The following is a 23360-nucleotide window of genomic DNA, read 5'->3' as shown; positions in this document are numbered from 1 at the left end:
GTGTGTGTGTGTGTGTGTGTGTGTGTGTGTGTGTGTGTGTGTGTGTGTGTGTGTGTGTGTGTGTGTGTGTGTGTGTGTGTGTGTGTGTGTGTGTGTGTGTGTGTGTGTGTGTGTGTGTGTGTGTGTGTGTCACTGTCTGTGTGTGTCACTGTCTGTGTCACGGTCACTGTGTTTGTGTGTCACTGTGTGAGGCAGCAGCCGCCTGAGGTGATTAAGGACCTGAGTATCACCAGGGCGGCGCGGGTAAGCAGCGCTCCGGGGGGGAGAGGGTATAAGTGGAGTGGGGGGGGAGAGGGTATAAGAGGAGTGGGGGATAGAAGAACGACTCTGCGGTGGGAGACACCTCACTACCGCCTCTCCTCCCCACACCGGGCAGCAGTTGTGGAGGGTACCTGCTCCGATCCTCCCCTGCTTCGGCCGCTCCCCCCCCCCCGTGCACTTACACGGCCCTCCTCCCCACATCGGGTAGCAGTTGCGGAGGAGGGCACCTGCTCCGATCCCCCCTACTCAGATCCCCCCCCCCCCTTGCGCACTGACACGGTCCTCCTCCCCACACCGAGAGGAGTTGCGGAGGGCACCTGCTCCGATCCCCCCCCCCCGATCAGATTTCCCTCCCCCTGTGTGTGTGTCAGAGAGAGAGAGTGTGTGTGTCAGAGAGAGAGAGTGTGTGTGTGTCTGAGAGGGAGAGTGTGTGTTTGTCTGAGAGAGGGAGAGTGTGTGTCTGAGAGAGGGAGAGTGTGTGTCTGAGAGAGGGAGAGTGTGTGTCTGAGAGAGGGAGAGTGTGTGTCTGAGAGAGGGAGAGTGTGTGTCTGAGAGAGGGAGAGTGTGTGTCTGAGAGAGGGAGAGTGTGTGTCTGAGAGAGGGAGAGTGTGTGTGAGAGGGAGTGTGTGTGTCTGAGAGTGTGTGTCTGAGAGAGTGTGTGTATCTGAGAGAATGTGTGTGTCTGAGAGTGTGTGTCTGAGAGAGAGTGTGTGTCTGAGAGAGTGTGTGTGTCTCAGAGAGAGAGTGTGTGTTTGTGTCAGAGAGAGTGTGTGTTATTGTGTCTGAGAGAGTGTGTGTGTCTGAGAGAGAGTGTGTGTGTCTGAGAGTGTGTGTGTCTGAGAGAGAGAGAGTGCATGTGTGTGTGTGTCTGAGAGAGTGAGTGTGTGTCTGAGAGTGGGTTTGACAGTCTGAGAGTGGGTCTGACAGTCTGAGAATGGGTCTGAGAGTGGGTCTGACAGTCTGAGAATGGGTCTGAGAGTGGGTCTGAGTGAGAGTGGGTCTGAGAGTCTGAGTGAGAGTGGGTCTGAGAGTCTGAGAGAGAGTGGGTCTGAGAGAGAGTGGATATGAGAGTCTGAGAGAGAGTGGGTCTGAGAGTCTGAGAGAGAGTGGGTCTGAGAGTCTGTGGGTCTGAGAGAAAGTGGGTCTGAGAGAGAGTGGGTCTGAGAGAGAGTGGGTCTGAGAGAGAGTGGGTCTGAAAGAGAGTGGGTCTGAGAGAGAGTGGGTCTGAGATTCTGATTTCCCTACCCCCTGCCCGATTTCTGTGCGTGTGCACGTGTGCGTGTGCACAGACACCAACCCACAGTCAGTCATAGTCACCCACCACCCAAGAGTCAGTCAGTCACCCAAAGAGAAGCAATTCCAGCCATCACATTAGTGGTGAGTTCATTAAATGTTTGACCAAATATTGCAGGCTAATTTTTAAGTTGATAATTTTGGATGGCCCTCGAATGATTTTATAAATATCAAAATGGCCCTTGGCAGAAAAAAGGTTCCCCAACCTGCTCTAAACACTATGTGTATCTAAACAAAAATTTCATGAATCAACAGATACAATGTCACAGTAAGCACAAAAGTTGAGGCATAGATCTCTGATGACAGTGATTTGTGGATAAATATTTGTCAATGAGTTCATGCACACAGTTAGGACAATTATAACGGGGATGTAGAGTGTGTGTGTGTTTGGGGATGTAGACTGTGTGTGTGTTTGCGCACGCGTGTGTGTGTGTGTGTGGAATGTATGGTTTGGAATCGAGTGTTTGTGTGTGGGGAATTGATGGAGAGAGGAGGGGTAGAGTGAGAGAGGTGGGGAGAGAGAGAGAGGGAGGAAGAGTAAGAAAGGGAGTGAGACACTGCGTGAGAGAAATACAGGGGAGGAGTGTTTGGATGAGGGGAGTAGTGTGGGGAAGAGAGGGGGAGAGCAAGGAGGTGTGTGTGAGAATAGAGTGAGAGAAAGGCAGCAGACACAGGGTCCCTAATTTAGGGGGCCCTTTAAAACCAAAATGTGCAGGGGACCCAAAAATGTTGTTATGCAACTGGGTATAAGAGAGAGGGGGAGGGGGTGTAAAATATAGAAGCGAGTTCACAGGGGGCCAAGCCCTCGACATTGGGGGCCCAAGCTGTCGATGGGCATGTGCATGTATTTAGATAACTCCGACCTGTCTCTTACCTACCACATTATATTAGCATAAAGGTATGTAACACCCCTATCAACTCCCCTAAGGGAGATTTGTAGGGCTTATGGTGCTAGGGTTCTGTGGTGCTCACCTGTTGGTTCCCAAGAGGCTGAGTCTCCAAAATGGTAGGGAGCTTTGAGGTACATGATTATTTAGTGGTGCAGTGCCTCCACCTGTAGGGCTCCTGCCATAGAAAGGGGTTCATCCCCACAGGAACTTCCATAGCATAGAGTAAAGATTCTGGAGTGCCAGCAGTAATACAACAGGTTTATTTTGGGTAACAGAATACACAGCACAGTTCCATCTCTGCATGACTCCCAGCCCAGGGGCATAATCCCTTCCCTGGGCAGGACAGGACTAGGCCTCCCAGTGGCTTGAGGACCCCAGGCTTGCCCTATGGGTCAAGGTAGGAACTCCGTAGCCCAAGGCTAGGACTGGAACAGTACTGACCCTATCTTTGTGCCTGCCAAGCCCTTGTAATTGCGTGGAGCCGGTTACTTTAGGCATTTTCCCGCGATTGTGTAAGTGCGGTAAAAAATCCCCACTTTACGGCCGTCTTCACTTTGCGGCCGGTTGTATAGGACATACGCGACACTCGAGGTATCAGCTTGCCGGAGAAGCTGCTAACCTTCATCCTTGACGGCGCCCTGCAAGGCGGTAAGGAGAGCTGAACGGAGCCTCCCAACGCACAGCTCTACAAAGACTCTTTCAACCCCAAAACGGATGCGAACTGTGGCTTTTCTTCAGATGCTGGGGTTTGCCTTGATGCAGTAAAGAAGATCCCCTGATGGTTGGCGGCAGCTGTATGACTTCTACTCACCCATGTATATGTACATGAAATGCTGGTAACCTTTTAATCTGATGTGCGCAGATATCTTACCCTAACAATATATATATATATTTACTTTGCATACTTCACTATGTGCGTCTGCGCTTTTGTTTCTTTTTTTCAGTTGCTCTAGGGGTTCCTCTACCCTTATCATTTCAGCTGCAGACGTCAATTTAGAGGTTGCATATTTTACATATTTTTTCACCTCACTAACTGGTGTTTACTGGGTTAATTATACAGTAGATATTAGTAGTTGCGCACTTAATATTTCGGTTTAAATGTCTAAGGCTGACAGAAATAAGTGTAATTTTTAATATTTCACACTAGGAAATGTGTGCACCCACAGTTCATCTTAATAATAAGGGAACTCTGATACTGGCCTTGGCCAGCTTTTAATTGCACTAAATCCCAAAAGCATATTCTTCATTTACTTAACCCTTCAGGGCCTTTTCACATATGTCACAAAGCTTAGTCCACATGACACTAAGAAATTACATATATTCAGTGTGGGTACCTGCTAAACTGAGTCTACTATGATGAGGTTGGCAGGCTTGAATCATATTTTGATCAAAAGATGCAACCAAATGACTCCTTTGTCACACAGACTTAGGTTCTATACGAAACATGTCACTAGTATATTTTAGCCCAATTTGGTAGGTGCTCTGGAATTGTTCTTTAGTTTTCCATATATTTAAGGCCAATCCTTTTACCAGTACATACTTCTAAAGTAGCACGGTAATATGTACAGTCTTCTACCACATTATATGAAGGGGTAGATATATAAAGGGATCACTAATTAACCTATTATCCTTATTTTTGCTTAAAAGATTCACACCAAAATAGATACTTGTGGTAAGCAATCATAATTCACAAACTTTGCAGTTTCCTATAGGGGGAAATGTATAGTGAAGTGTTTCTAACACAAAATACGAGATGCTCAAAGCACTTATATACTAAAAACATTTTAAAACGTGACATAAGTTGCTTAATAGGATTTGCTTTTAAAAAAAAACAAATGTTTCTACATTAAAAACGAGAAGCACTGATAAAAATAGAGAAATAATATGATTTCTTCAAGGGTGCAATCCCAAGGAGACCACAAGGACAAGAGAAGTGTGAAAGTGTACAAGATTTTTTAGAATGAGTGTAACACACCAGCAGTAAGGGTGACTAAGAAGCTTGTATAACTATTGATTTGCTACTTTCTTACTTAAGAAAGATTCAATTTTCATATCAGAACATTATTAAAAATGTAACACGATGTATGATGCTGACTTGATTGAACACGTACACTCTGTATCAGACACTTAAGGCACCAAGCGTTCCAAAATAAATGTAGTCAAGAATATTAAATGAAACTGCTAACTTGTAAGGTCACCGTAATGCTGATTTTATAAATAATTTCAATTTCAAATCATTTAAAATCTACAGCAAAGCAGAGTCCCCAAACCTCTACTAACAATACTGTGGAAACAGTATTTTTGGATGGAACGTTCTTATAGACTCACAACAACGAATAAGAAAGAAACATACAATAAAAAAAGAACACAGTACAAAAAAGTGACTGTAATATAAAACCCAGTGAACATTCTGTATCAATTGGAAAGTCCTTCGCAATTAATGGAGAAACCCAATAATTACAGATGCTATCTTCCATCCACTATTTCATTAAACAAACACCAATAGAAAAGTCACTAGAGAGGAGAGTGACTATCCTTTCAGTTATAAGCAACTCACTGCTGTCTAGTAAATGTAAAGAAAACATTAAGGAAACATTCAATGATTTATCATTGCATGTCATAAATCCAATATTCCAGGTTTGTGTATGAACTGAAGTTAATTTACATTGCTTTTTTTTTTTAAAGATCAAATCTGTCGTTGAATTTAAGTGCATGGAGTTCACGTTATTAATAGATAAGCAAGATGTCCATTTTCTAAAATGGAGAAATCACATTCTCCTATAAATATTAAATACAACATTTTGTTTTCAAAGGATATTTCAGACGAACAGACTTGAGTTTGGGATTTATACATAACAGTTCTCCCGTGGGATTCCTGTCCTTTGTAGAGTTTCAGGACCACATAACCACAGCCATACTGTGTACACTCTAACTAAAATACACATTAAAAGTGTATTGGTTCCTCCTGTGTAGTAGAGTTACCAAACCAGTATTATTCATAACATCCTTTTTTTGAAGATATACGTCAAGCTTTGAGCTCTATTCAAATATGTATTCAAGATGAATCTCATAGTTGGAGCATTTATGAAATATGCTGCTTGTGCTAAAGAAACTGGACAGACCAAAGCTGAACTATTTTTTTTAACTAAAACTCAAGTCAGAATAATAAAAGTAATGTACTGTAGCTGTGAACATTTGAATGTATTTGCTTATTCTTGTGTCATGTGCTTGCCACTGCCACCTGCTTCCAGTTTATCCAAACAACACCAAACAGTTCAGATTGGACGTTGTAAAAATCCTGAACTGATTAGGCCTCGCTTTTAAAAGAGTGGTCCCACGTAGCTTACAAACAAGCATTTTTGGCAAACATCCTACAAATGTAGGTACAGTAGAGGCAACTCTTATTCGAACAAAAACCAGTGGCAATTCCCCAAAAAACCCAGGAAACACCCAGGTATATTCTGAATACATGCCTTAAACTTTCCTTAAACTAGCCCCAGCATTTCTGCATTGATTAATGGCCTATCAGATTAACAGCGGGGGTCCCTGGCAGTCCCATTCAAACTGAATTGGACTGCCAGGGATCCCTGCTGTGTTAATCCTATGGGTCGTTAGTCAATGCAGAAATGCCTTAAACGTGCCTCAAACTAGCCTAGAACATACCCAGCACATACCCAGAATGTAACCCGGCTAGTTTACGACAAATGTTAGAATAAACGTTGCCTCTACTGTATAGTCAAAAAAGGGGTGGTGAGTTGCTCAAGTAGTTCCAGGTGGAGATATCATTAAACCAGAATCTTCTATAATAATAATATAAGAAATACACATGAAGAGAACTCTATCACAGTGTGGGAAAAAGTTCAGAGTGATGAGAAGTCTTGCATTCTTCTTAATGACAAAACATACCCTAAAGGTCAAGGTTGGGAATGTCTATTCAAATAAATGTCTTCATCAAGACATAGGCAAATTACTGGTGAAAAGTGATAAAACGGTGCAAAAAACTTAATAGGTGATCACTGTAAATTCAGTGAAGTGAATACAACACTCTTAAAATTAATTAATTAAAGTGCACGTATAGTATATAACACATAGATATTGTGAAGATATAAAAACAAAAAAAATGTGGTGAAAAGAATAATTAAGTTTTGACCCCCTGCTCGAACCCTCTGGTGGGATATGTTTTCACTTGTCCCTCAGTGTTGTAGTAGATTCACAGATTCCAGGGGGAGCATAGAGGGAAAAACACAAATGCACAGAAAATCTAAGTGTAGGAGAAATACAAAGTGAAACAAATGTCAGCTCCAATCTTGGCTCTTGAGAAAGGCCTACTTACAAACTGTAAGAATATCAACAGCAGTGTGTAATCAAGGCTTTAGGCAGTCTATCCAAGGTGAGTGTCAGCTCAGCACGGATTGAGGGAGAAGCAGCTCCAGTACTCAAGAAGATGTAGCCCCAATATAGAGAGAGGAAAAAGCTACATAGATCAACCAGGTTTAAAAGGTTTTAATCTCAGTGTAAAAATCGCACTTACAATATATCAATAAAAATTGGGCATATCACACTGCAATAGTGTATTGAAGAGACAGCTTGTCACGCCAGCTCACCGTCCTGCAGCCACCATAAGATCTCTGTCTCCAGCCTTTACTCCATCGCGTCTCCGCGGGTCTGGGCGTCTGACGTCAGATCCGGTTTTCAGGTAGCAACCTCGCGACCTGCGGCTCCTCTCCAAGAATGCTCCATATGGTGAAAGGACACCCACTCAACCGGTTTCACCACGTGATACCTTCAGCTTCGTCAGGAGTATATTTGTTTCATACATTTGCATGTCTCTGCAACTATTTGTTTTCCTGCTTTAGTTTTTATCATCTCTGTTTTTGGCACGGTGGGGAAAGACATGCACTGAAATAACAAGTAGCTGTGGGAGAAAATGTAATGCCTATAGGGGTGGGTGTCATAATAATGAGATGACCAGGCCGTGTCCTAACTTTATTAGTTTAATAATTTAGTAAGGAGACATCTATCGGAAAAGGTAACTATTACACTCAAGTAGAAATCTATTATGTTGTTATGACTGATTTAATTACAGTAATTTTAAGCTCAGGCATTTCACGTCGAGGCGCAAAAATACAGGACAATTATGTGTCAAGACAGACCTTTCCGGGACAAGCCAATGAAAGAAGGGACCATCCTGTATATACGGGATATCTGGCAACCCTAGGGTAAAGGGAAAGTGAGATAACAGCTAGGAAGTGAATGTCCAGCTCAACATACAATGAGGGAGATGTAATAACATACTGTAAATAGAAGTTTTAATGCATTGCTCACTTTTGGATGCAGCTGTTAATATGCAATAATTCAGGTAGTTTTCATTCAAATTATTAGAAAAAGGATACAAATATTTCTAAGGCATTGAGGCAACTATTAGTTACAGATTTATAGATCAATTTACTAATAATAAGGATGTACCAGTACTAAACGTTTATGAATTATTCATCATTACAGTAGCAAATTTCATGTCATATTGTTTATTTTTTCTTTTCATGTATTTCCGGGTTTGCTAAATCCCATGTAGAGGTGTTTTTTCACTGTGGGGCTTCCGTAGTTACCTACAGGGACTCCACACCAGCTGACTTGATTGGCTGGTTTGGCGCGAATTCACCCCTTCATTGGAGCTGCTATTTAAAGGGAATATAGCACGAACACAGGTTACTCTTTGATAAAGCGCCATTTAGGCGTGAAATGCGTCAGAGGACCTCCTTTGTAGCTGTTGCTACTATGCATCTTTAATAAAGCATATTTTACCATAGATAAGAAAGTCAAACCGCGCTCTTGCTTCCTAACAGGATCTCGTAGTGGATCAACTCTTCCCTCTTGCAGCTGATGTGATGTGAAGGCACCCCTCCTCCACAGGTCCCATCGCAGGATGGCTCCAAACTCGGGCAATAGCAGGGAATGAAACACAGAAGCGCACCGAGGGTCAAGATTTAATTAAAACATGTTAGTAGTAGTAACAATAAAAACATACATATAAGGGTAAGTACATCCAGTATTCAGGTGCAGAGGAAACAGTCCTGGTGGTGTCCTGGGCATAAAGAGATGGTGCAGAGGCTTACGAGGTAGACCCGTGCGCTGGGGCTGCCTGGCTCAGCACCATATAGTTCTTACTTCCGGGTTGCGGCTTCTCGCAGGACCCGTGAATAGTAGCCCGCCTCAAATGCCGGTTCCCCAGAGAAACTCACTCCGGCGTGCCGAAGGGTCTCTGGTTGTTAATGGGACAGCTGGGGGTAGGTACACCTGTGGGCTGACTTCTAACTGCACCGTAGGGCTTTCGCAACGCGTTTCACACAGTGTTGTGCTTCATCAGGCAAGAAGCCGCAACCCGGAAGTAAGAACTATATGGTGCTGAGCCAGGCAGCACCAGCGCGTGGGTCTACCTCGTAAGCCTCTGCACCATCTCTTTATGCCCAGGACACCACCAGGACTGTTTCCTCTGCACCTGAATACTGGATGTACTTATCCTTATATGTAAGTTTTTATTGTTACTACTACTAACATGTTTTAATTAAATCTTGACCCTCGGTGCGCTTCTGTGTTTCATTCAAAGCATATTTTACCTTTGCAATCAGCCTCCAGCCCTATTTGCAGCAGTGCTCTACCATTTTTTTCCTTGTCTTACCTGATACTTACCAGACGGATGCACGCGACTTCCAGGAACAGCACAGATGCAGTATTGTGAGTAAAATTACACTTACTCCTACGGATTGATTATTCATGTTTGCTTGTGATTTTAGAGGTATTTTGCAGGGCTCCTGTCTATGGATGAGTAGATTACCCCTCTTAAGGGTGCTTATAGGGGGAGTTCTTTTATTTATGGGCTCTTCCCTGCATTCACTTTGAGTGGTGCCTCCTGTTTGCTTGTCCTTGTTAGTCTTCAATTGTGAGCTGTATACCCTATCACATCCTCTTCAGTGCATATATATCGTGTCCTGGACTCTTAAGCTATATTGCTACCACCTAAACCTGGATATTGGAAGCACCATTTAGAAATTAATTTCTCATTCTTTGCTTCAATTGCCTTTAAGATGACGTCATGAAAAGAAAGATGGCCGGCTTCACATGGTACGGTAGGCAATCAGAGCGTGGGAACTACATCCCTACTCTGATTGGCTCTAGTAGACCATGTGACAGAGGTTTTGGGAAGAACGGATGTGACGTCATTTAAAGCCTGTCACATGGTACTAGAGCCAATCAGAGTTGGGATGTAGTTCCCACGCTCTGATTGGCTACCGTACCATGTGAGGCCGGCCATCTTTCTTTTCATGACGTCATCTTAAAGGCAATTGAAGCACAGCCATTCTGATTGGCTGGCGTCATTGCCTTTAAATGACGTCATCAAAATGAAAAAATTTCCCCCAAAATCACATGGTTTTCACGGCCCAATCTGGGCCGTGGGAACCATATGACGATAATGTGACGTCATAGGCCTATAAAAGCCTATGTCATCTCATTTTTAAGCCAGACGCCGAGGAGGACGGACCTCCGGAAGAAAGAAGAGGACCGGGGCGTGTAAGACGGTAAGAAGACCCCCAGAAAACCCCAGAGGAAGAAGAAAGAAGACAGAAGAACACAGATCAAGATCCCGTTGACGCTTTGGATTATAAAAAAAAGTATTGGTTTATTTATTTATGGTTTTTTATTTTATGGGTTCCTGTTGCTGTGTGTGGATTTGTTCGAGAGCTTGGTGTTCAACGGGAGTCGATGAGTGGGGCAGCTAATGGTAAGTGAACAAAAGAAATGTATTTTTTTTTTACTTGAACTGTTTTTTGTAATTTTTTATATGTCATACAATTTTTCCCCATTATCATTTCTTGCCACTGTATGTATGTATGTATGTCTCTATCGATATATACTTACAGGGTAAGAAATGATTTGGTTGAGAATGCTTGTTTTGCACTATGTAAATGTATTTTGATATGCTGCTATTCTTAAATGTGTGTAATGTAATTATTAATTAGATAGATGTAATTTTTGGTGTTGTATGCACTTTAGGTCAGGGTGAGTCTTGCTTTTTTATAGTGGTTTATTGTTGGTACTACTATTTTGTCAGATGTTAACTTTGTTGGATAATGGGTTTGTTTAACAATTAAAAGAGTTAATTGTGTAATTGATTTGGATGGTATTTTAATTGTTTTGGGATTTGATTAATTAATGGTAATTTATTTAGGTTGCCTTGCTTGGTTTAAATAGTATACTTGTTTGGATTTCATTGTATTTTCTTTTGAATATTTTATTGTTAACATTAATTGGCAGAGTGTACATGGTGCACAGATTTTATGCATCGTGTATACAATGTAAATTCAATGTTTTGATTGGCATTTGATGCTTTTGATTGGCAGATGATAATGATTTTATTAGGAAATAGGATTTTGTTTGACTGTGGCTGATATGGAGAAGTGGTATTTTTATTTGTGCATGTTTTTGTTAACCCTTAAACATTTCTTTGTATATTGGTTCATCATGTGTACATATATATGTACATCATGTGTATATATATATATATATATATATATAGCAAATGTAAATATCCTGTATGCTCATTTGCGTGTCTTAGGCAGGTCTGCAACCCCGCCTTTCACCATTATCACCCAGCGCACAGCAATTCCACTGCAGCAAGGGATTCTGGGAAATGACATGCAAATGAGCACACAGTGCCACTTTTTGCTTCAAAAACCATTTTATACATGGTTCCCTATAGGCTTAAGCTTGCTGCATGGTCACAGCTTTGAGCACAGCCAGGGTTAAGATGCATAGCCAGAAAACCCACCCACAGACAGCTGTTTCGACCTTAATGGGTCTCATCAGTGTGGGGTTGGTTAACTGGCTATGCAATGAAGCGAAAGGATGGGGTTTACCATACTGAGTTAAGTTATGGTGAGTAAAAAAAGTGACAAAAACCCTCCACAGCAAAGCATATAGCAAATGTAAATATACTGTATGCTCATTTGCATGTCTTAGGCAGGTCTGCAACCCCGCCTTTCACCATTATCACCCAGCACACAGCAATTAAACCCATCCTTTCGCTTCATTGCATAGCCCCGTGGGAACCACCCGAGGCCCCTCAGACACCTTTGGGTCTTACCCGGGGCCCCCCAGACAGCCACGGGCCTACCCATGGGGACCCCATTGTGGCCCACGGTGACCCACGGAGACCACCTGGTGGACCACGGCGCCTGGCGGGGACCACCCGTAGGCCTCCAGACCCTGTTTGAAACATGGTGCTGGGCTACTGTATGTCTGTGAGGTGACCCATCAGGCCCACCGGAGACTCCCGTGGGCCTGGGATATTAACTCTGTAAGTAAAATAATAAATCATGTATATATGGGGGGACACAGGGGGTGGGTTATGTATTTAATAAATATAATGATGTTTATTGTGGGGCTGTGTATTGTTTTTATTGTGAGTACTGGGGATGGGGAAAGCGGGTATTGGGCCCAAGGGTATGTGGGTAGGCATCCCGGATGGGTATTGGGTGAGTGAGGGTGGTTAGGCCTCACGGTGTGTGGGGGTAGTGGGGGAGGGTATTTAGGCCTACCGATTGGTGGGTGAGGGTGGGTTAACCCCTTAATGACTGTAGCGGTTAATAACCGCTATGGTAATTAAGGGGTAGGGGACATTACATTGCCTGTTTTTATTCTTGTTCATGTTTTGCAGCATCGGAGGGGGCATGGACTGTGATGAAGATGAGGATGGCCTTCATCGTGCCAGCCAGACATGGGTGAGTGCAATATGTATTTATTGTATTTATTGTTCTTTATGTATTTTAAATGGGCAAATTCACTATTATCCATATGTGGATAATATGAATTTTGCACATTACTATACTGTATGTGTTAAGGGGGGTGTATTTATGTGTTGTAATTTTTTTTGGGGTGCACTGAATTGGTACTGCAGGCCTGCGGGGAACACCCGAGGGCCCCCGCCGGCCTATGGTATCATTGCTGTGCATCCCAAAAATGTTCTATATGTAATGGGGGTATAGGGGTTGTTGGGGGCACAGGGGGTGTATGTTGTTTATTGCAATGTTTATTGGGGGCAATTGTCCCCAATAAACATGCTATTATGCCTTAACCCCTTCATTGCCTTAGCGGCTATCCGCTATGGTAATGAAGCTGCTTTAATGTATTTTCATAATATTGTGCGGGAGCAGGGGGTCCCCTGAGCTGAACCGCATTGATCTGTGGCTCAGGGACCCTCTGCTTCCCGAGTTACAGGCCCCAGTTTGGGGCATCGGTGCCAGTGTCGCCGCCATCTTTATACCGGGCACGTCGCGTATGGGACGCTATAAAGATGGCGGCGACACTGGCACCCGATGACACATACCGGGGCCTGTAACTCGGGAAGCAGGGGGTCCCTGATCCACAAATCAATGCGGTTCTGCTCAGGGGACCCCATGCTCACAGTACACTATTATTAAAAATACATTCATGCTGCTTCGTTACCATAGCAGGTAGACGCAAAGGTAAGGAATGATTGTTTATTGATATGGGTGTTTTATTCATAGTGTAGATGTGCAGAGGGTCTCCGGAGCTGAACCACTTTGGTTTTAGGTCCGCGGACCCCCTGCTTCCCGAGATACAGGCCCCTTTATGGGGTGCCGGTATCCCTCTGTTTTGTTTACATTCCGCGGTCACGTGATCGGGACATTTAAATGCAGAGGGATACCGGCACCTCATAACGGGGCCTGTATCTCGGGAAGCAGGGGATCCCCGGACCTCAAACCAATGCGGTTCAGCTCCGGAGACCCCCTGCACATGTACACTATGAATAAAATTGTATTTAATAGATTTTTTAATGTGCCGATGTATGCGCCAAGAGAGCGGCGGATCTCTCTCTGCTGCAGACACATCTAGGCAGGGGACGGCTTTTCAGCAGCTTCTCACCAGGCAGACTTTCTCGCCACCGGTTACTCGTTATGTTTGGCAATGTTGCTCTCGCTGTGATTCACCAGGGATTCGGCCCTTCCTGCATACAGCGAGGGCAACACGCCAAAAACATGGCGAATTCAAAACCCTGGCGAATGCAATTTTCCGCCACTTACTGCATGACCCCCTAATTATCATAGTATATTATTCCACAAAAATTGACTACTTTGCCACAGTCCAAGATCCTTCATCAACAAGATTTTTATTATTCATGGGCTCCAGGAGGAGTTCATTTTTGATCAAGGTTCCTCAAAGTATAAATAGTATGTGGGTTTTTGAAATACCTTGAGGTTATAAAAAGATGGGTAAGGTGCATTGCATTTTGAGTTAATGAGGCATTCTTTAAAGGGAAGCTTAATATAAGTAGCAGATGCACTCTCCAATCATAGAGATTGAAGGACTCTGGGCTTATTTTTAAATACATATTTTCTCTGCCTGGTGCATCTCTTTCCCTTCAGTTCCTCCATTTCTCGCTGTTATTCCTTCTAGCACAGATGTAGGTAAAGAGGCTCCCTCTTTTTTTCATTAGGTCTGCATACCCTGTAGCACTGAAGTATTGATGGCTCATTAGGACAGAAATAGTTACTTTGCATTTGTGCGTTCAGTGTGGATGAATCATATTTAAGGTCTTACCTCAGATGGCATCTGCATTTTCCTAATGATTCCCTTTCTGGTTGCATGAATGTCTCGAAGCTCTTATGCAATTCACTCTCTGTATAATGTATGGGTCATCAGTCCGCAGGCAGAAATGCAGAAGGGGGCACTTTGTAACAAGTATATCCTAAAAGACACATGAAATGCAATATAACTTACATTACAAATTGACTTTTCAATCACAATGATCATGATCAGCTACAGCTCAATGGAAACTGAAAAGGTGAAGACATGAGCAGAATGTGGTTAATGATGTGCAGTTACTGTATGTGATCTCCTTAGATTTTTAACAAATGTCCATGTTCCCAAAAATAAAATGTTTCTGGGGCCTCCAACATTTTCTGCTTCAATATATTTTGGATACAATATATATTGCAATTGTTTTTCTTATGCACAAATACCTTATGATCTAATGGGTGATTGCATTGTTACCTATGAATACATCTCTTAAACCTGTTATTTATTTATAAAATGTTTTACAAGGAAGTAATACATTGAGAGTTACCTCCCGTTTTCAAGTATGTCCTGGGCTACTGTATGTTGACTTTGGGCATATCTTAGGAAAGACTGTGCTGATCTCTGCACCAACAGCATAATAAACAAAGTAGCTACTCAGAGTGGGATTCATTGTTCCATTCATTGTTCCTCCTCTCTTGATCTACATGCCCCGCTTTCTCTCTGCCATTTTCGCCCTTCTAACCCGAGACCCTGGCTAAATTCCCACATGCACATGCTGCGTTCCTGCACTCGTTCCTCTGAACGCCTTTAGAGGAAATCTCACACTCTCGCAGACTTCCTTCACTACAAATGTATGCTATCCTACTTTTATTCACTAATCAACATGCACAAGTCTAACCCATGCCAACTCTTCTCTGTCTTTGAATCCCTACTCAGACCACCCTCAGCTGCCTCTTCCTTCTCCTCCATCTCACCTCAGGACTTTGCTGACTATTTCAAGGAAAAGGTGGAATCTATACGTCAAGACATCCCTCTGTTTCCTCCTCCCATCCTACACCTCTTCCTAACTCTTCTCCTGCCTTCCTTGAATCTTTTTCTGCTATCACAGAGGAGGATGTGGCACTAATGCTCTCTTCTTCTCCATCAACCACTTGCCCTCTTGACCCCATTAACTCCTATCTCCTAAAACCTCTTGTTCCTACTATAATGCCTATGCTCACATACATTTTTATCTCCTCCCTCTACTCTGGTACCTTTCCCTCCTCCTTCAAATATGCAACAGTCATACCATTACTCAAAAACAGCAAGCTTAGCCCTACCCGTCTTTCTAACTATTGGTCTATCTTCCTCCTGCCTTTTGCCTCTAAACTCCTTGAACATCTTCTATTCTCTCGCTTGCTCCATTTTCTCAACACCTATTCTCTCCTAGACCCGCTACAATCTGGCTTCCGCACTGCTCACTCCACTGACACAGCCCTCACTAAAATAACTATGACCTCCATGCTTCCAAAGACACAGGTCATTACACTCTGGTCATACTACTCGACCTCTCTGCAGCATTTGACACTGTGGACCACGCTCTTCTCCTTCACTTTCTCCATACTCTTGGCATTCGTAACAAAGATCTATTCTGGATCTCCTCTTACCTCTGCTATCGTACTTTCATAGTCTCTTTGCTAACACCTCCTCCTCCTCTATTGACCTCTCTGTGGGGGTACCAAGGGCTCTGTCCTGGGACCTCTGCGTTTTTCTCTGTACACACTCTCTCTAGGTGACCTAATCCGATCTCTTGGGTTCAAATATCACCTCTATGCTGACGACACACAAATTTACTTTTCAACCCCTGACCTTACACCTGCTGTACAGACCAAAGTTTCTCTCTGTGATATTGTATTGTATTGTATTGTATGTCTTTATTTATATAGCGCCATTAATGTACATAGTGCTTCACAGTAGTAATACATGTGGTAATCGAATAAATAACAGATAATATAAATAACAGATCATGGGAATAAGTGCTTTAGACATAAACATAATATTAAGGAAGAGGAGTCCCTGCTCGAATTGGTAAGTAGGGAGAACGTACAGAGACAGTAGGAGGGAGTTCTGGTAAGTGCGTCTGCAGGGGGCCAAGCTTTATGTATCATGTGTTCAGAATGTTCACAGTGCTATTCGTATGCTTCTTTAAGCAAGTGTGTCTTAAGGTGGGTCTTAATGGTGGATAGAGAGGGTACTAGTCGGGTACTGAGGGGAAGGGCATTCCAGAGGTGTGGGGCAGTCAGTGAAAAAGGTTTAAGGCGGGAGAGGGCTTTAGATAAAAATGGGGTAGAAAGAAGACATCCTTGAGCAGAACGCAAGAGTCGGGATGGTGCATAGCGAGAAATTAGGGCTGAGATGTAAGGAGGGGCAGAAGAGTGTAAAGCTTTAAAAGTGAGGAGAAGAATGGAGTGTGAGATGCGGGATTTGATTGGAAGCCAGGAGAGGGATTTCAGGAGGGGAGATGCTGAGACAGATCTGGGAAAGAGTAGTGTGATTCTGGCAGCAGCATTTAGGATAGATTGTAGGGGAGACAGGTGAGAGGCAGGAAGGCCGGACAGCAGGAGGTTACAGTAATCAAGACTGGAGAGAATGAGGGCCTGAGTCAGAGTTTTAGCAGTCGAGCAACAGAGGAAAGGGCGTATCTTTGTTATATTGCGGAGGAAAAAGCGACACGTTTTAGAAATGTTTTGAATGTGAGGGGCGAATGTGAGAGAGGAGTCGAGTGTGACCCCTAGGCAGTGTGCTTGGGCTACTGGGTGAATGATCGTAGTTCCAACAGTAATGTGGAAGGAGGTAGTAGGGCCAGGTTTGGGAGGAAGTATGAGGAGCTCTGTTTTAGCCATGTTGAGTTTAAGGCGACTGAGGGCCATCCAGGATGATATAGCAGAGAGACATTCAGAAACTTTGGTCTGTATAGCAGGTGTAAGGTCGGGTGTTGAAAAGTATATTTGTGTGTCGTCAGCATAGAGGTGATATTTAAACCCAAAAGATGTTGTTAGGTCACCTAGAGAGAGTGTGTACAGAGAAAAGAGAAGAGGTCCCAGGACAGAGCCCTGGGGTACCCCCACAGAAAGATCAATAGAGGAGGAGGAGGTGTTAGCAGAAGAGACACTGAAAGTACGATGGGAGAGGTAGGATGAGATCCAGGATAGAGCTTTGTTCCGAATACCAAGAGAATGGAGAATGTGAAGGAGAAGAGGGTGATCCACAGTATCAAATGCTGCAGAGAGGTCGAGTAATATGAGCAGAGTGTAATGACCTCTGTCTTTGGCAGCATGGAGGTCGTCAGTTATTTTAGTGAGGGCTGTTTCCGTGGAGTGAGCAGTGCGGAAGCCAGATTGTAGAGGGTCTAGGAGAGAATCCTGGATGGCCCTCCACCGACTTAAAATTAACATGGCAAAAACAGAGCTGCTCATACTTCCTCCCAAACCTGGCCCCACTACCACTTTCCACATTACTGTTGGAAGTTCAGTCATACACCGAGTAACACAAGCACGATGCCTAGGGGGTCACACTCGACTCCTCTCTCACTTTCTTCTCTCACATTCAAAACGTATCTAAAAACTGTCGCTTTTTTCTCCGCAATATCACAAAGATACGCCCTTTCCTCTGTTGCTCGACTGCTAAAACTCTGACATAGGCCCTCATTCTCTCTCATCTCGATTACTGTAACCTCCTGCTGTCTGGCCTTCCTGCCTCTGAACCTGTCTCCCCTACAATCTATCCTAAACGCTGCTGCCAGAATCTATATACTCTTTCCTAAATCTGTCTCAGCACCTCCCCTGCTGAAATCCCTCTCCTGGCTACCTATGAAATTCTGTATCTCACATTCAGTTCTCCTCCTCACTTTTAAAGCTTTACACTCTTCTGCCCCTCCTTACATCTCAGCCCTAATTTCTCGCTATGCACCATCCCGACTCTTGCATTCCTCTCAAGGGTGTCTTCTCTCTATCACCTTTGTATCTAAAGCCTCTCCCGTCTTAAACCTTTCTCACTGACTGCCCCACACCTCTGGAATGCCCTTCCCCTCAATACCCGACTAGTACCCTCTCTATCCACCTTTAAGACCCACCTTAAAACACACCTGCTTAATGAAGCATATGAGTAGCTCCGTGGCTAATACTATACACATGATACATAAAGCTTGCACCCTTACCGACGCATTTACCAGTATGCCCTCCTACTGTATCTGTACTGTCCCGGTAAGCTTTATTCTAAAGCTTGCCGGGTGCATAGCGGGCTAGCCGCGGGTCTGTTCGCCATTTAAAAACGGAGTTTCCCGCGCAGCGGCCGCTTCAATAGATAAGCGCTAATGGCGCTTACTATTGAAAGTGCCCGAGGCGCGGGAAAACCGGCCAGAAACGGCCAAAGACAGCCGATTGCCGCCCGCTGCTATTTTTAAACTGCGGGGGCAGCCGCTATAGATTTAGCCCGGCCGCATGTGTATTTTCCTCCTACCAATTAGATTGTAAGCTCTTCAGAGCAGGGACTCCTTTTCCAAAATGTTACTTTTATGTCTGAAGCACTTATTCCCATGATCTGTTATTTTTATTATTTGTTATGTATTTGATTATCACGTGTATTACTACTGTGAAGCGCTATGTACATTAATGGCGCTATATAAATAAAGACATACATACATCTGGTGGGAAATGATTGGATATTCTGCACCATCACTGTCATTGGAGATTATGTAAACTCTGTGATATAATATGAGTTGTAATGGGATAGGTTTTTGTTATTACTAGGAACAATGAGGATGGTAAATCTGAAGGTGTAAGTGACTTCCTTAACAGATTTCCTTTTAACATACATTACTACATTTATTGATGTTTAAAATAAACATTGGCTTTTATTTAGCTTGCGGCTTTAAACTGTAAAGCTTCATGTCAGCATGCACAACCAATACAATTTGCCTAACCCTTTGCAAGGGCTAACTCATACTTCCCAGTCCCTATCTGCAGGGCTGAGAAGCTAGGCCTCTTAACAACCTCTGACCACAAAGTCCAAAGAGGTACCTGTAAGCAGGGGCTTTTTCTATCAGTCTGGGTCTGCGATTGTGTCCGTGGGAAGGGAGGGCACTGAGTTCCAAGGTCCACTGCATCCTGGAATAGAGGACCTGGTTCCCTGGGATCTCTCTTTGGCCGCACACACTTCCGCAATGCTAGAGAAATCTCTCTTGCAGCACAGTCCCTCTGTGCCCAAGATCTCCTTGCAGTTTGTGCAGCACACTTTTAAACCTACCTGATGAGCCAGGTGGAGGCTGGATAATTGACTCTAGCTGAAATTAACCAGCTCCCTGCTGGACTCATCAGCTACAGACAGGCTATACATGTGATGCCTTTTTAAACCAGGGAAAGACCCTGTCACACATACCAAGAAAATAAAAAGCAAAATGTCAATAAAAATAAAGGGAATGAAAAAGTAGTATCAAGAGTGCTCATGAAAACCAGGGGGCTATCAACCACAAAAGGAAAATCAATACAAAACATGGAAGGCCCCAGCATATCAATTAAAGCCCTTTCTAAAGCAGGTTTATTTATATTTGCAATCACACATAGAACTTATGGTTTTATCAAAAAAACAGACTGTCTCTTCTAGCATGCTGATTTCAGTCAAGCAATCTTATAAGCAATATAATTGAAAGATAATTGGTTTTCTTACCCTGGGGGTTAAAATCCTCAAATCAGTTTCAAAGGTTTGTCAAATGGGTTAATGTGTACAGTGCATTTTCAAATCCATAACATTTTGGGTCCACTTGACCCTTCTTCACTCGTCTTCAACCATGTTTTGTTCAAAGTAAAGTGTCAAGGTATGTGTGCCAAAATGTAGATGTGTCTACAGTCTACATTTTAGAGACTGTAAATTGAGAGAACAGAAATCTGAAAGAGGAGATGTCAGATTTTAACTTACCAGGTCAGTGAAAGAAATGAGAAGCTCCACAAAGTAGAAAAGATGAAGAAACAAGTGGAACAAGAAAAGTAAATAGCACTGTAAGAAGCAGAGGGCGCTTTGGAGCATGAAATGAGCAAATCCTATGTCTTCAGTTAAAACTTTCTCAGATCAAATCGGACTCTGAAAGAAAGAAGAAAAGCATTCTGACACTTCAGAAATACTACAAAGCTTATATCCAATGAAGAATGGAGAGAGAATGCTATTGTCTTAAACGTTCCACAACTTTCGGCATACAGGCATTCAGCTTTATCGCCATAATAAAGCAGCCTGCATTCTTCAGTCAGTTTGGAGAATGCAATAACAAAGGAAGAAGTATGGACATATAAAGCAATGTGTGATTGTGCTCCAGTCAAATATTAGTCAAATATTAGAAATTGTCAGCAACAAAGATGCTACAGGGATGTGAAAAAAGATTGCGTGATTCAGTCCGGATATATATCGTACGTCAGTACCAAGCTAGATATGCGTTCCTATAAGTGCATCTGCATGCAGTTCTACAGTCTAATTTCCACAAAATGCAGAATAGAAGAACCAGGTTTAGCAACTGCAAAAGAGAGATGCCTCTCGTTATAGTCAGAGTTGATGTGAATGGCACCATGCATGAGGTGATCTTGCCAGTGACATATAGGAGGGGATAGCACAACATGTGGAAAAGTTGTTTGCCAAGCAAGTAGAAGAAGAGTTGGAGAAATGGAAATATGAGCTTACGCGAGAAGTCCTCCACATGGTTGAGGAAGCTAAGCGTATCATGGGAAAGCAGTGGTTCAATCAACTCGAGCAAAAGTGGATGGCCGAGTTAACTGCAAAGAAAGTCAGAGAGGAGGAAGAATGGGGAAAGTGTGCTGAACTAGACTGAATACTCGAAGAGACACTGTTGGAGTGTACAGGTTACAATGACTTTGTGACCGGTGTCCTCTTCAACCACCACTACATGTAACGGCCGTGAACTGATAAAGAGTTAGTGAATTTCTATGCTTCATGTCCCGAGTACCAGATAATTGCCCCAAAGGGGAAAAACAAATTTGCTGGTAGGAGTTAAGATGGTCTTGAGAAAAGAGGAGAACCAACTCCATGGGTTTTGTCTGAAGTCTAAGAAATTATCCAAGAGTGTAAAAGACACAAACAGGATTAAAGCGAAGTTTGAGGACTTGATGGACTGGAAGTCAAAAGAAAAAAAAGGGGAAAAGAAGTTGAAGTTGGACGATGGCATTGACATGTCTGGGGAGCTGTTGCCCGTAACGCAGCCCAGAACACTCAGCTACAAAGCCAATATTTGTCCGAAAAGCAGGGGGTGGGGGTGTAAATGGCTGAGCGTAGGCAGAACTACACTGAGGGGAAAGGTATGTGAGAGAGTGAAGCGTTAATTCCCTCACTGTGCAGGCTCAGGAGACCACAACCTGGCTGTGAACTGCTAGGCTGTTGACAATCACAGAAGGTCCTGAGACCCATAGCCCTTTAAACGACAGGCAGTTGCTTAGGTACAGTACTGTACTTCCTGTTACTGAACCTGAGAGAGCTGGAGAGAGCAGAAGGGTTCAAGTTGCCTAGAGGGATTTTCCTAGGAACTGCAAGACTCCACAGCCTGCAAAAAAAAAGGAGTCAGGAGGAAGTTATCTCCATGTTAAAGTAAGGACTGAAACAGGTTTGATGTTGCACTGTCCACTTAAGTGCCAGAGAAGACGTCTCGCTTGTCTGCCTAAATAAACAAAGGTATTCTGTGAAATAAGTTGTGTGAGTATGTCTTACTGATCTAAACACGAGGCAACCTGACACAGTACTTTATCTTTTAGGACTAGAAAATATTAGTAATGCTATATTTCTTAATTGCATCCCACATTGGCTGCAGGGGGGGGATGATGTCAATCTTTTCAAGAAGTGAGACGACTTATGTGTGTATTACATTCTAAAAATAAGTTTATTATAAACTCATGAAATTAAATTGTTGTGTTGTTATAATATATGTATAGCACCCCACCCCCAGGGAGATATGGCGGCTATTGTGTATGTGGTGTGTTACCTGTTGCTCACAAGAGGGCCGAGCCTCCGCTGCTGGGAGCCTGGGGTGTGCCTGATCCGTCGGGTGACAGCGCCTCTACCTGTATGGGATCCTACTATGTGGGATAACCCCGTTACAGGATCTCATGCAATAAAACACACACCGATAAAAGTAACAGTTTACTGCATGCATAGAATAACAATGGTACCAATCCTACCAACTAGGCCATGCATGGTCGTACCCTCCAACCCACTGTCCACACCTGGTAACTCAGTCCCCACAGTACCCAGGGGCCCTTGGGCACCCCACCACCCCGGTGTCCACAAGTAGCCACCCACCCAATTGTGTGAGACAGCGCTGCCCCACTAGCGTGTGTACAGTTGGTGCACTTGTCGAGGTGAGGTATCTGCCGGGTGCTCCAACACCCGGTAACGCCGGAATGTACGGATAGGATCCACTGATCCAGCAACGTTGGGTGGTATCCAGCTGGAGGGTCCCACACTGAAGAGAGTCTCTCATATGTAGCTGATGGTCTGGTCCCAGACCACCAGAGGCCAGGATGCAGCCACGTTGATAAAGTACTCCTTGTACGAAACGCGTAGGTGCGTTCTATTAGTCCCTTTTTTTCACTGTATGTTCGTCTTGCTATAAATTAACCCTTTTTGTTAGTTTGGAGTGGCCTAGCTTTTTTTCCTATCTGGATACTGGAAGAAGGATTTCCTCGGCTGTGCTTCATCTACACCTACTACCTTCTTGAATTTACCACGGATGGATTGCACGCCAATGATGTCAAGAGTGCCCCTGGAGTAACACAGGTAAAGAGCCGCAGTGCTTCAATATTTCCTGGTTACCACGGACATTGTCCTTTATATTATATAGCTGGTTGGGTTTTTATTACAGTGTACGCAGATGTCGTTGTCAGGCAGACTCCTCTAGTCACTATTCCCTTCCAGTTTCTTCAATATTAGTGGGGGCACTCCATCGTTACATGGACTACCAATCATGGCATTATGATGTTCTTATTTGTCGTTTATGGAATTGGTCATAACTGTTGAGCACCACAGTTACCACGTTTCTGCAGCCACGTTCTGGCTGTGTCCCTCACACTGGTATTAAAGGGGCAGTGTCCCTAACTGATGGGCATGTCCCTGTAGCAACCACAAGCTGAGGTGAGTCAGGGCCTAGCTGGGGCCTAAGGGGATCTCTGGCCTAGTACAGGGGCCACTGACACCCTGCACACGCACAACCTACCCTTCTGATGTCCCAGCTCTGACTGGTTTTGGTCTCTGGAGCACCAAATGTATCCATGTGGAAGCTGGGGAATCTGGCCG

The sequence above is a fragment of the Ascaphus truei genome, chromosome 5 (genome assembly GCF_040206685.1).
Source record: "Ascaphus truei isolate aAscTru1 chromosome 5, aAscTru1.hap1, whole genome shotgun sequence".
In the NCBI taxonomy this organism is placed as follows: domain Eukaryota; kingdom Metazoa; phylum Chordata; class Amphibia; order Anura; family Ascaphidae; genus Ascaphus; species Ascaphus truei.
The sequence above is the reverse complement of the archived record's forward strand: the minus strand, read 5'-3'. Positions refer to the sequence as shown.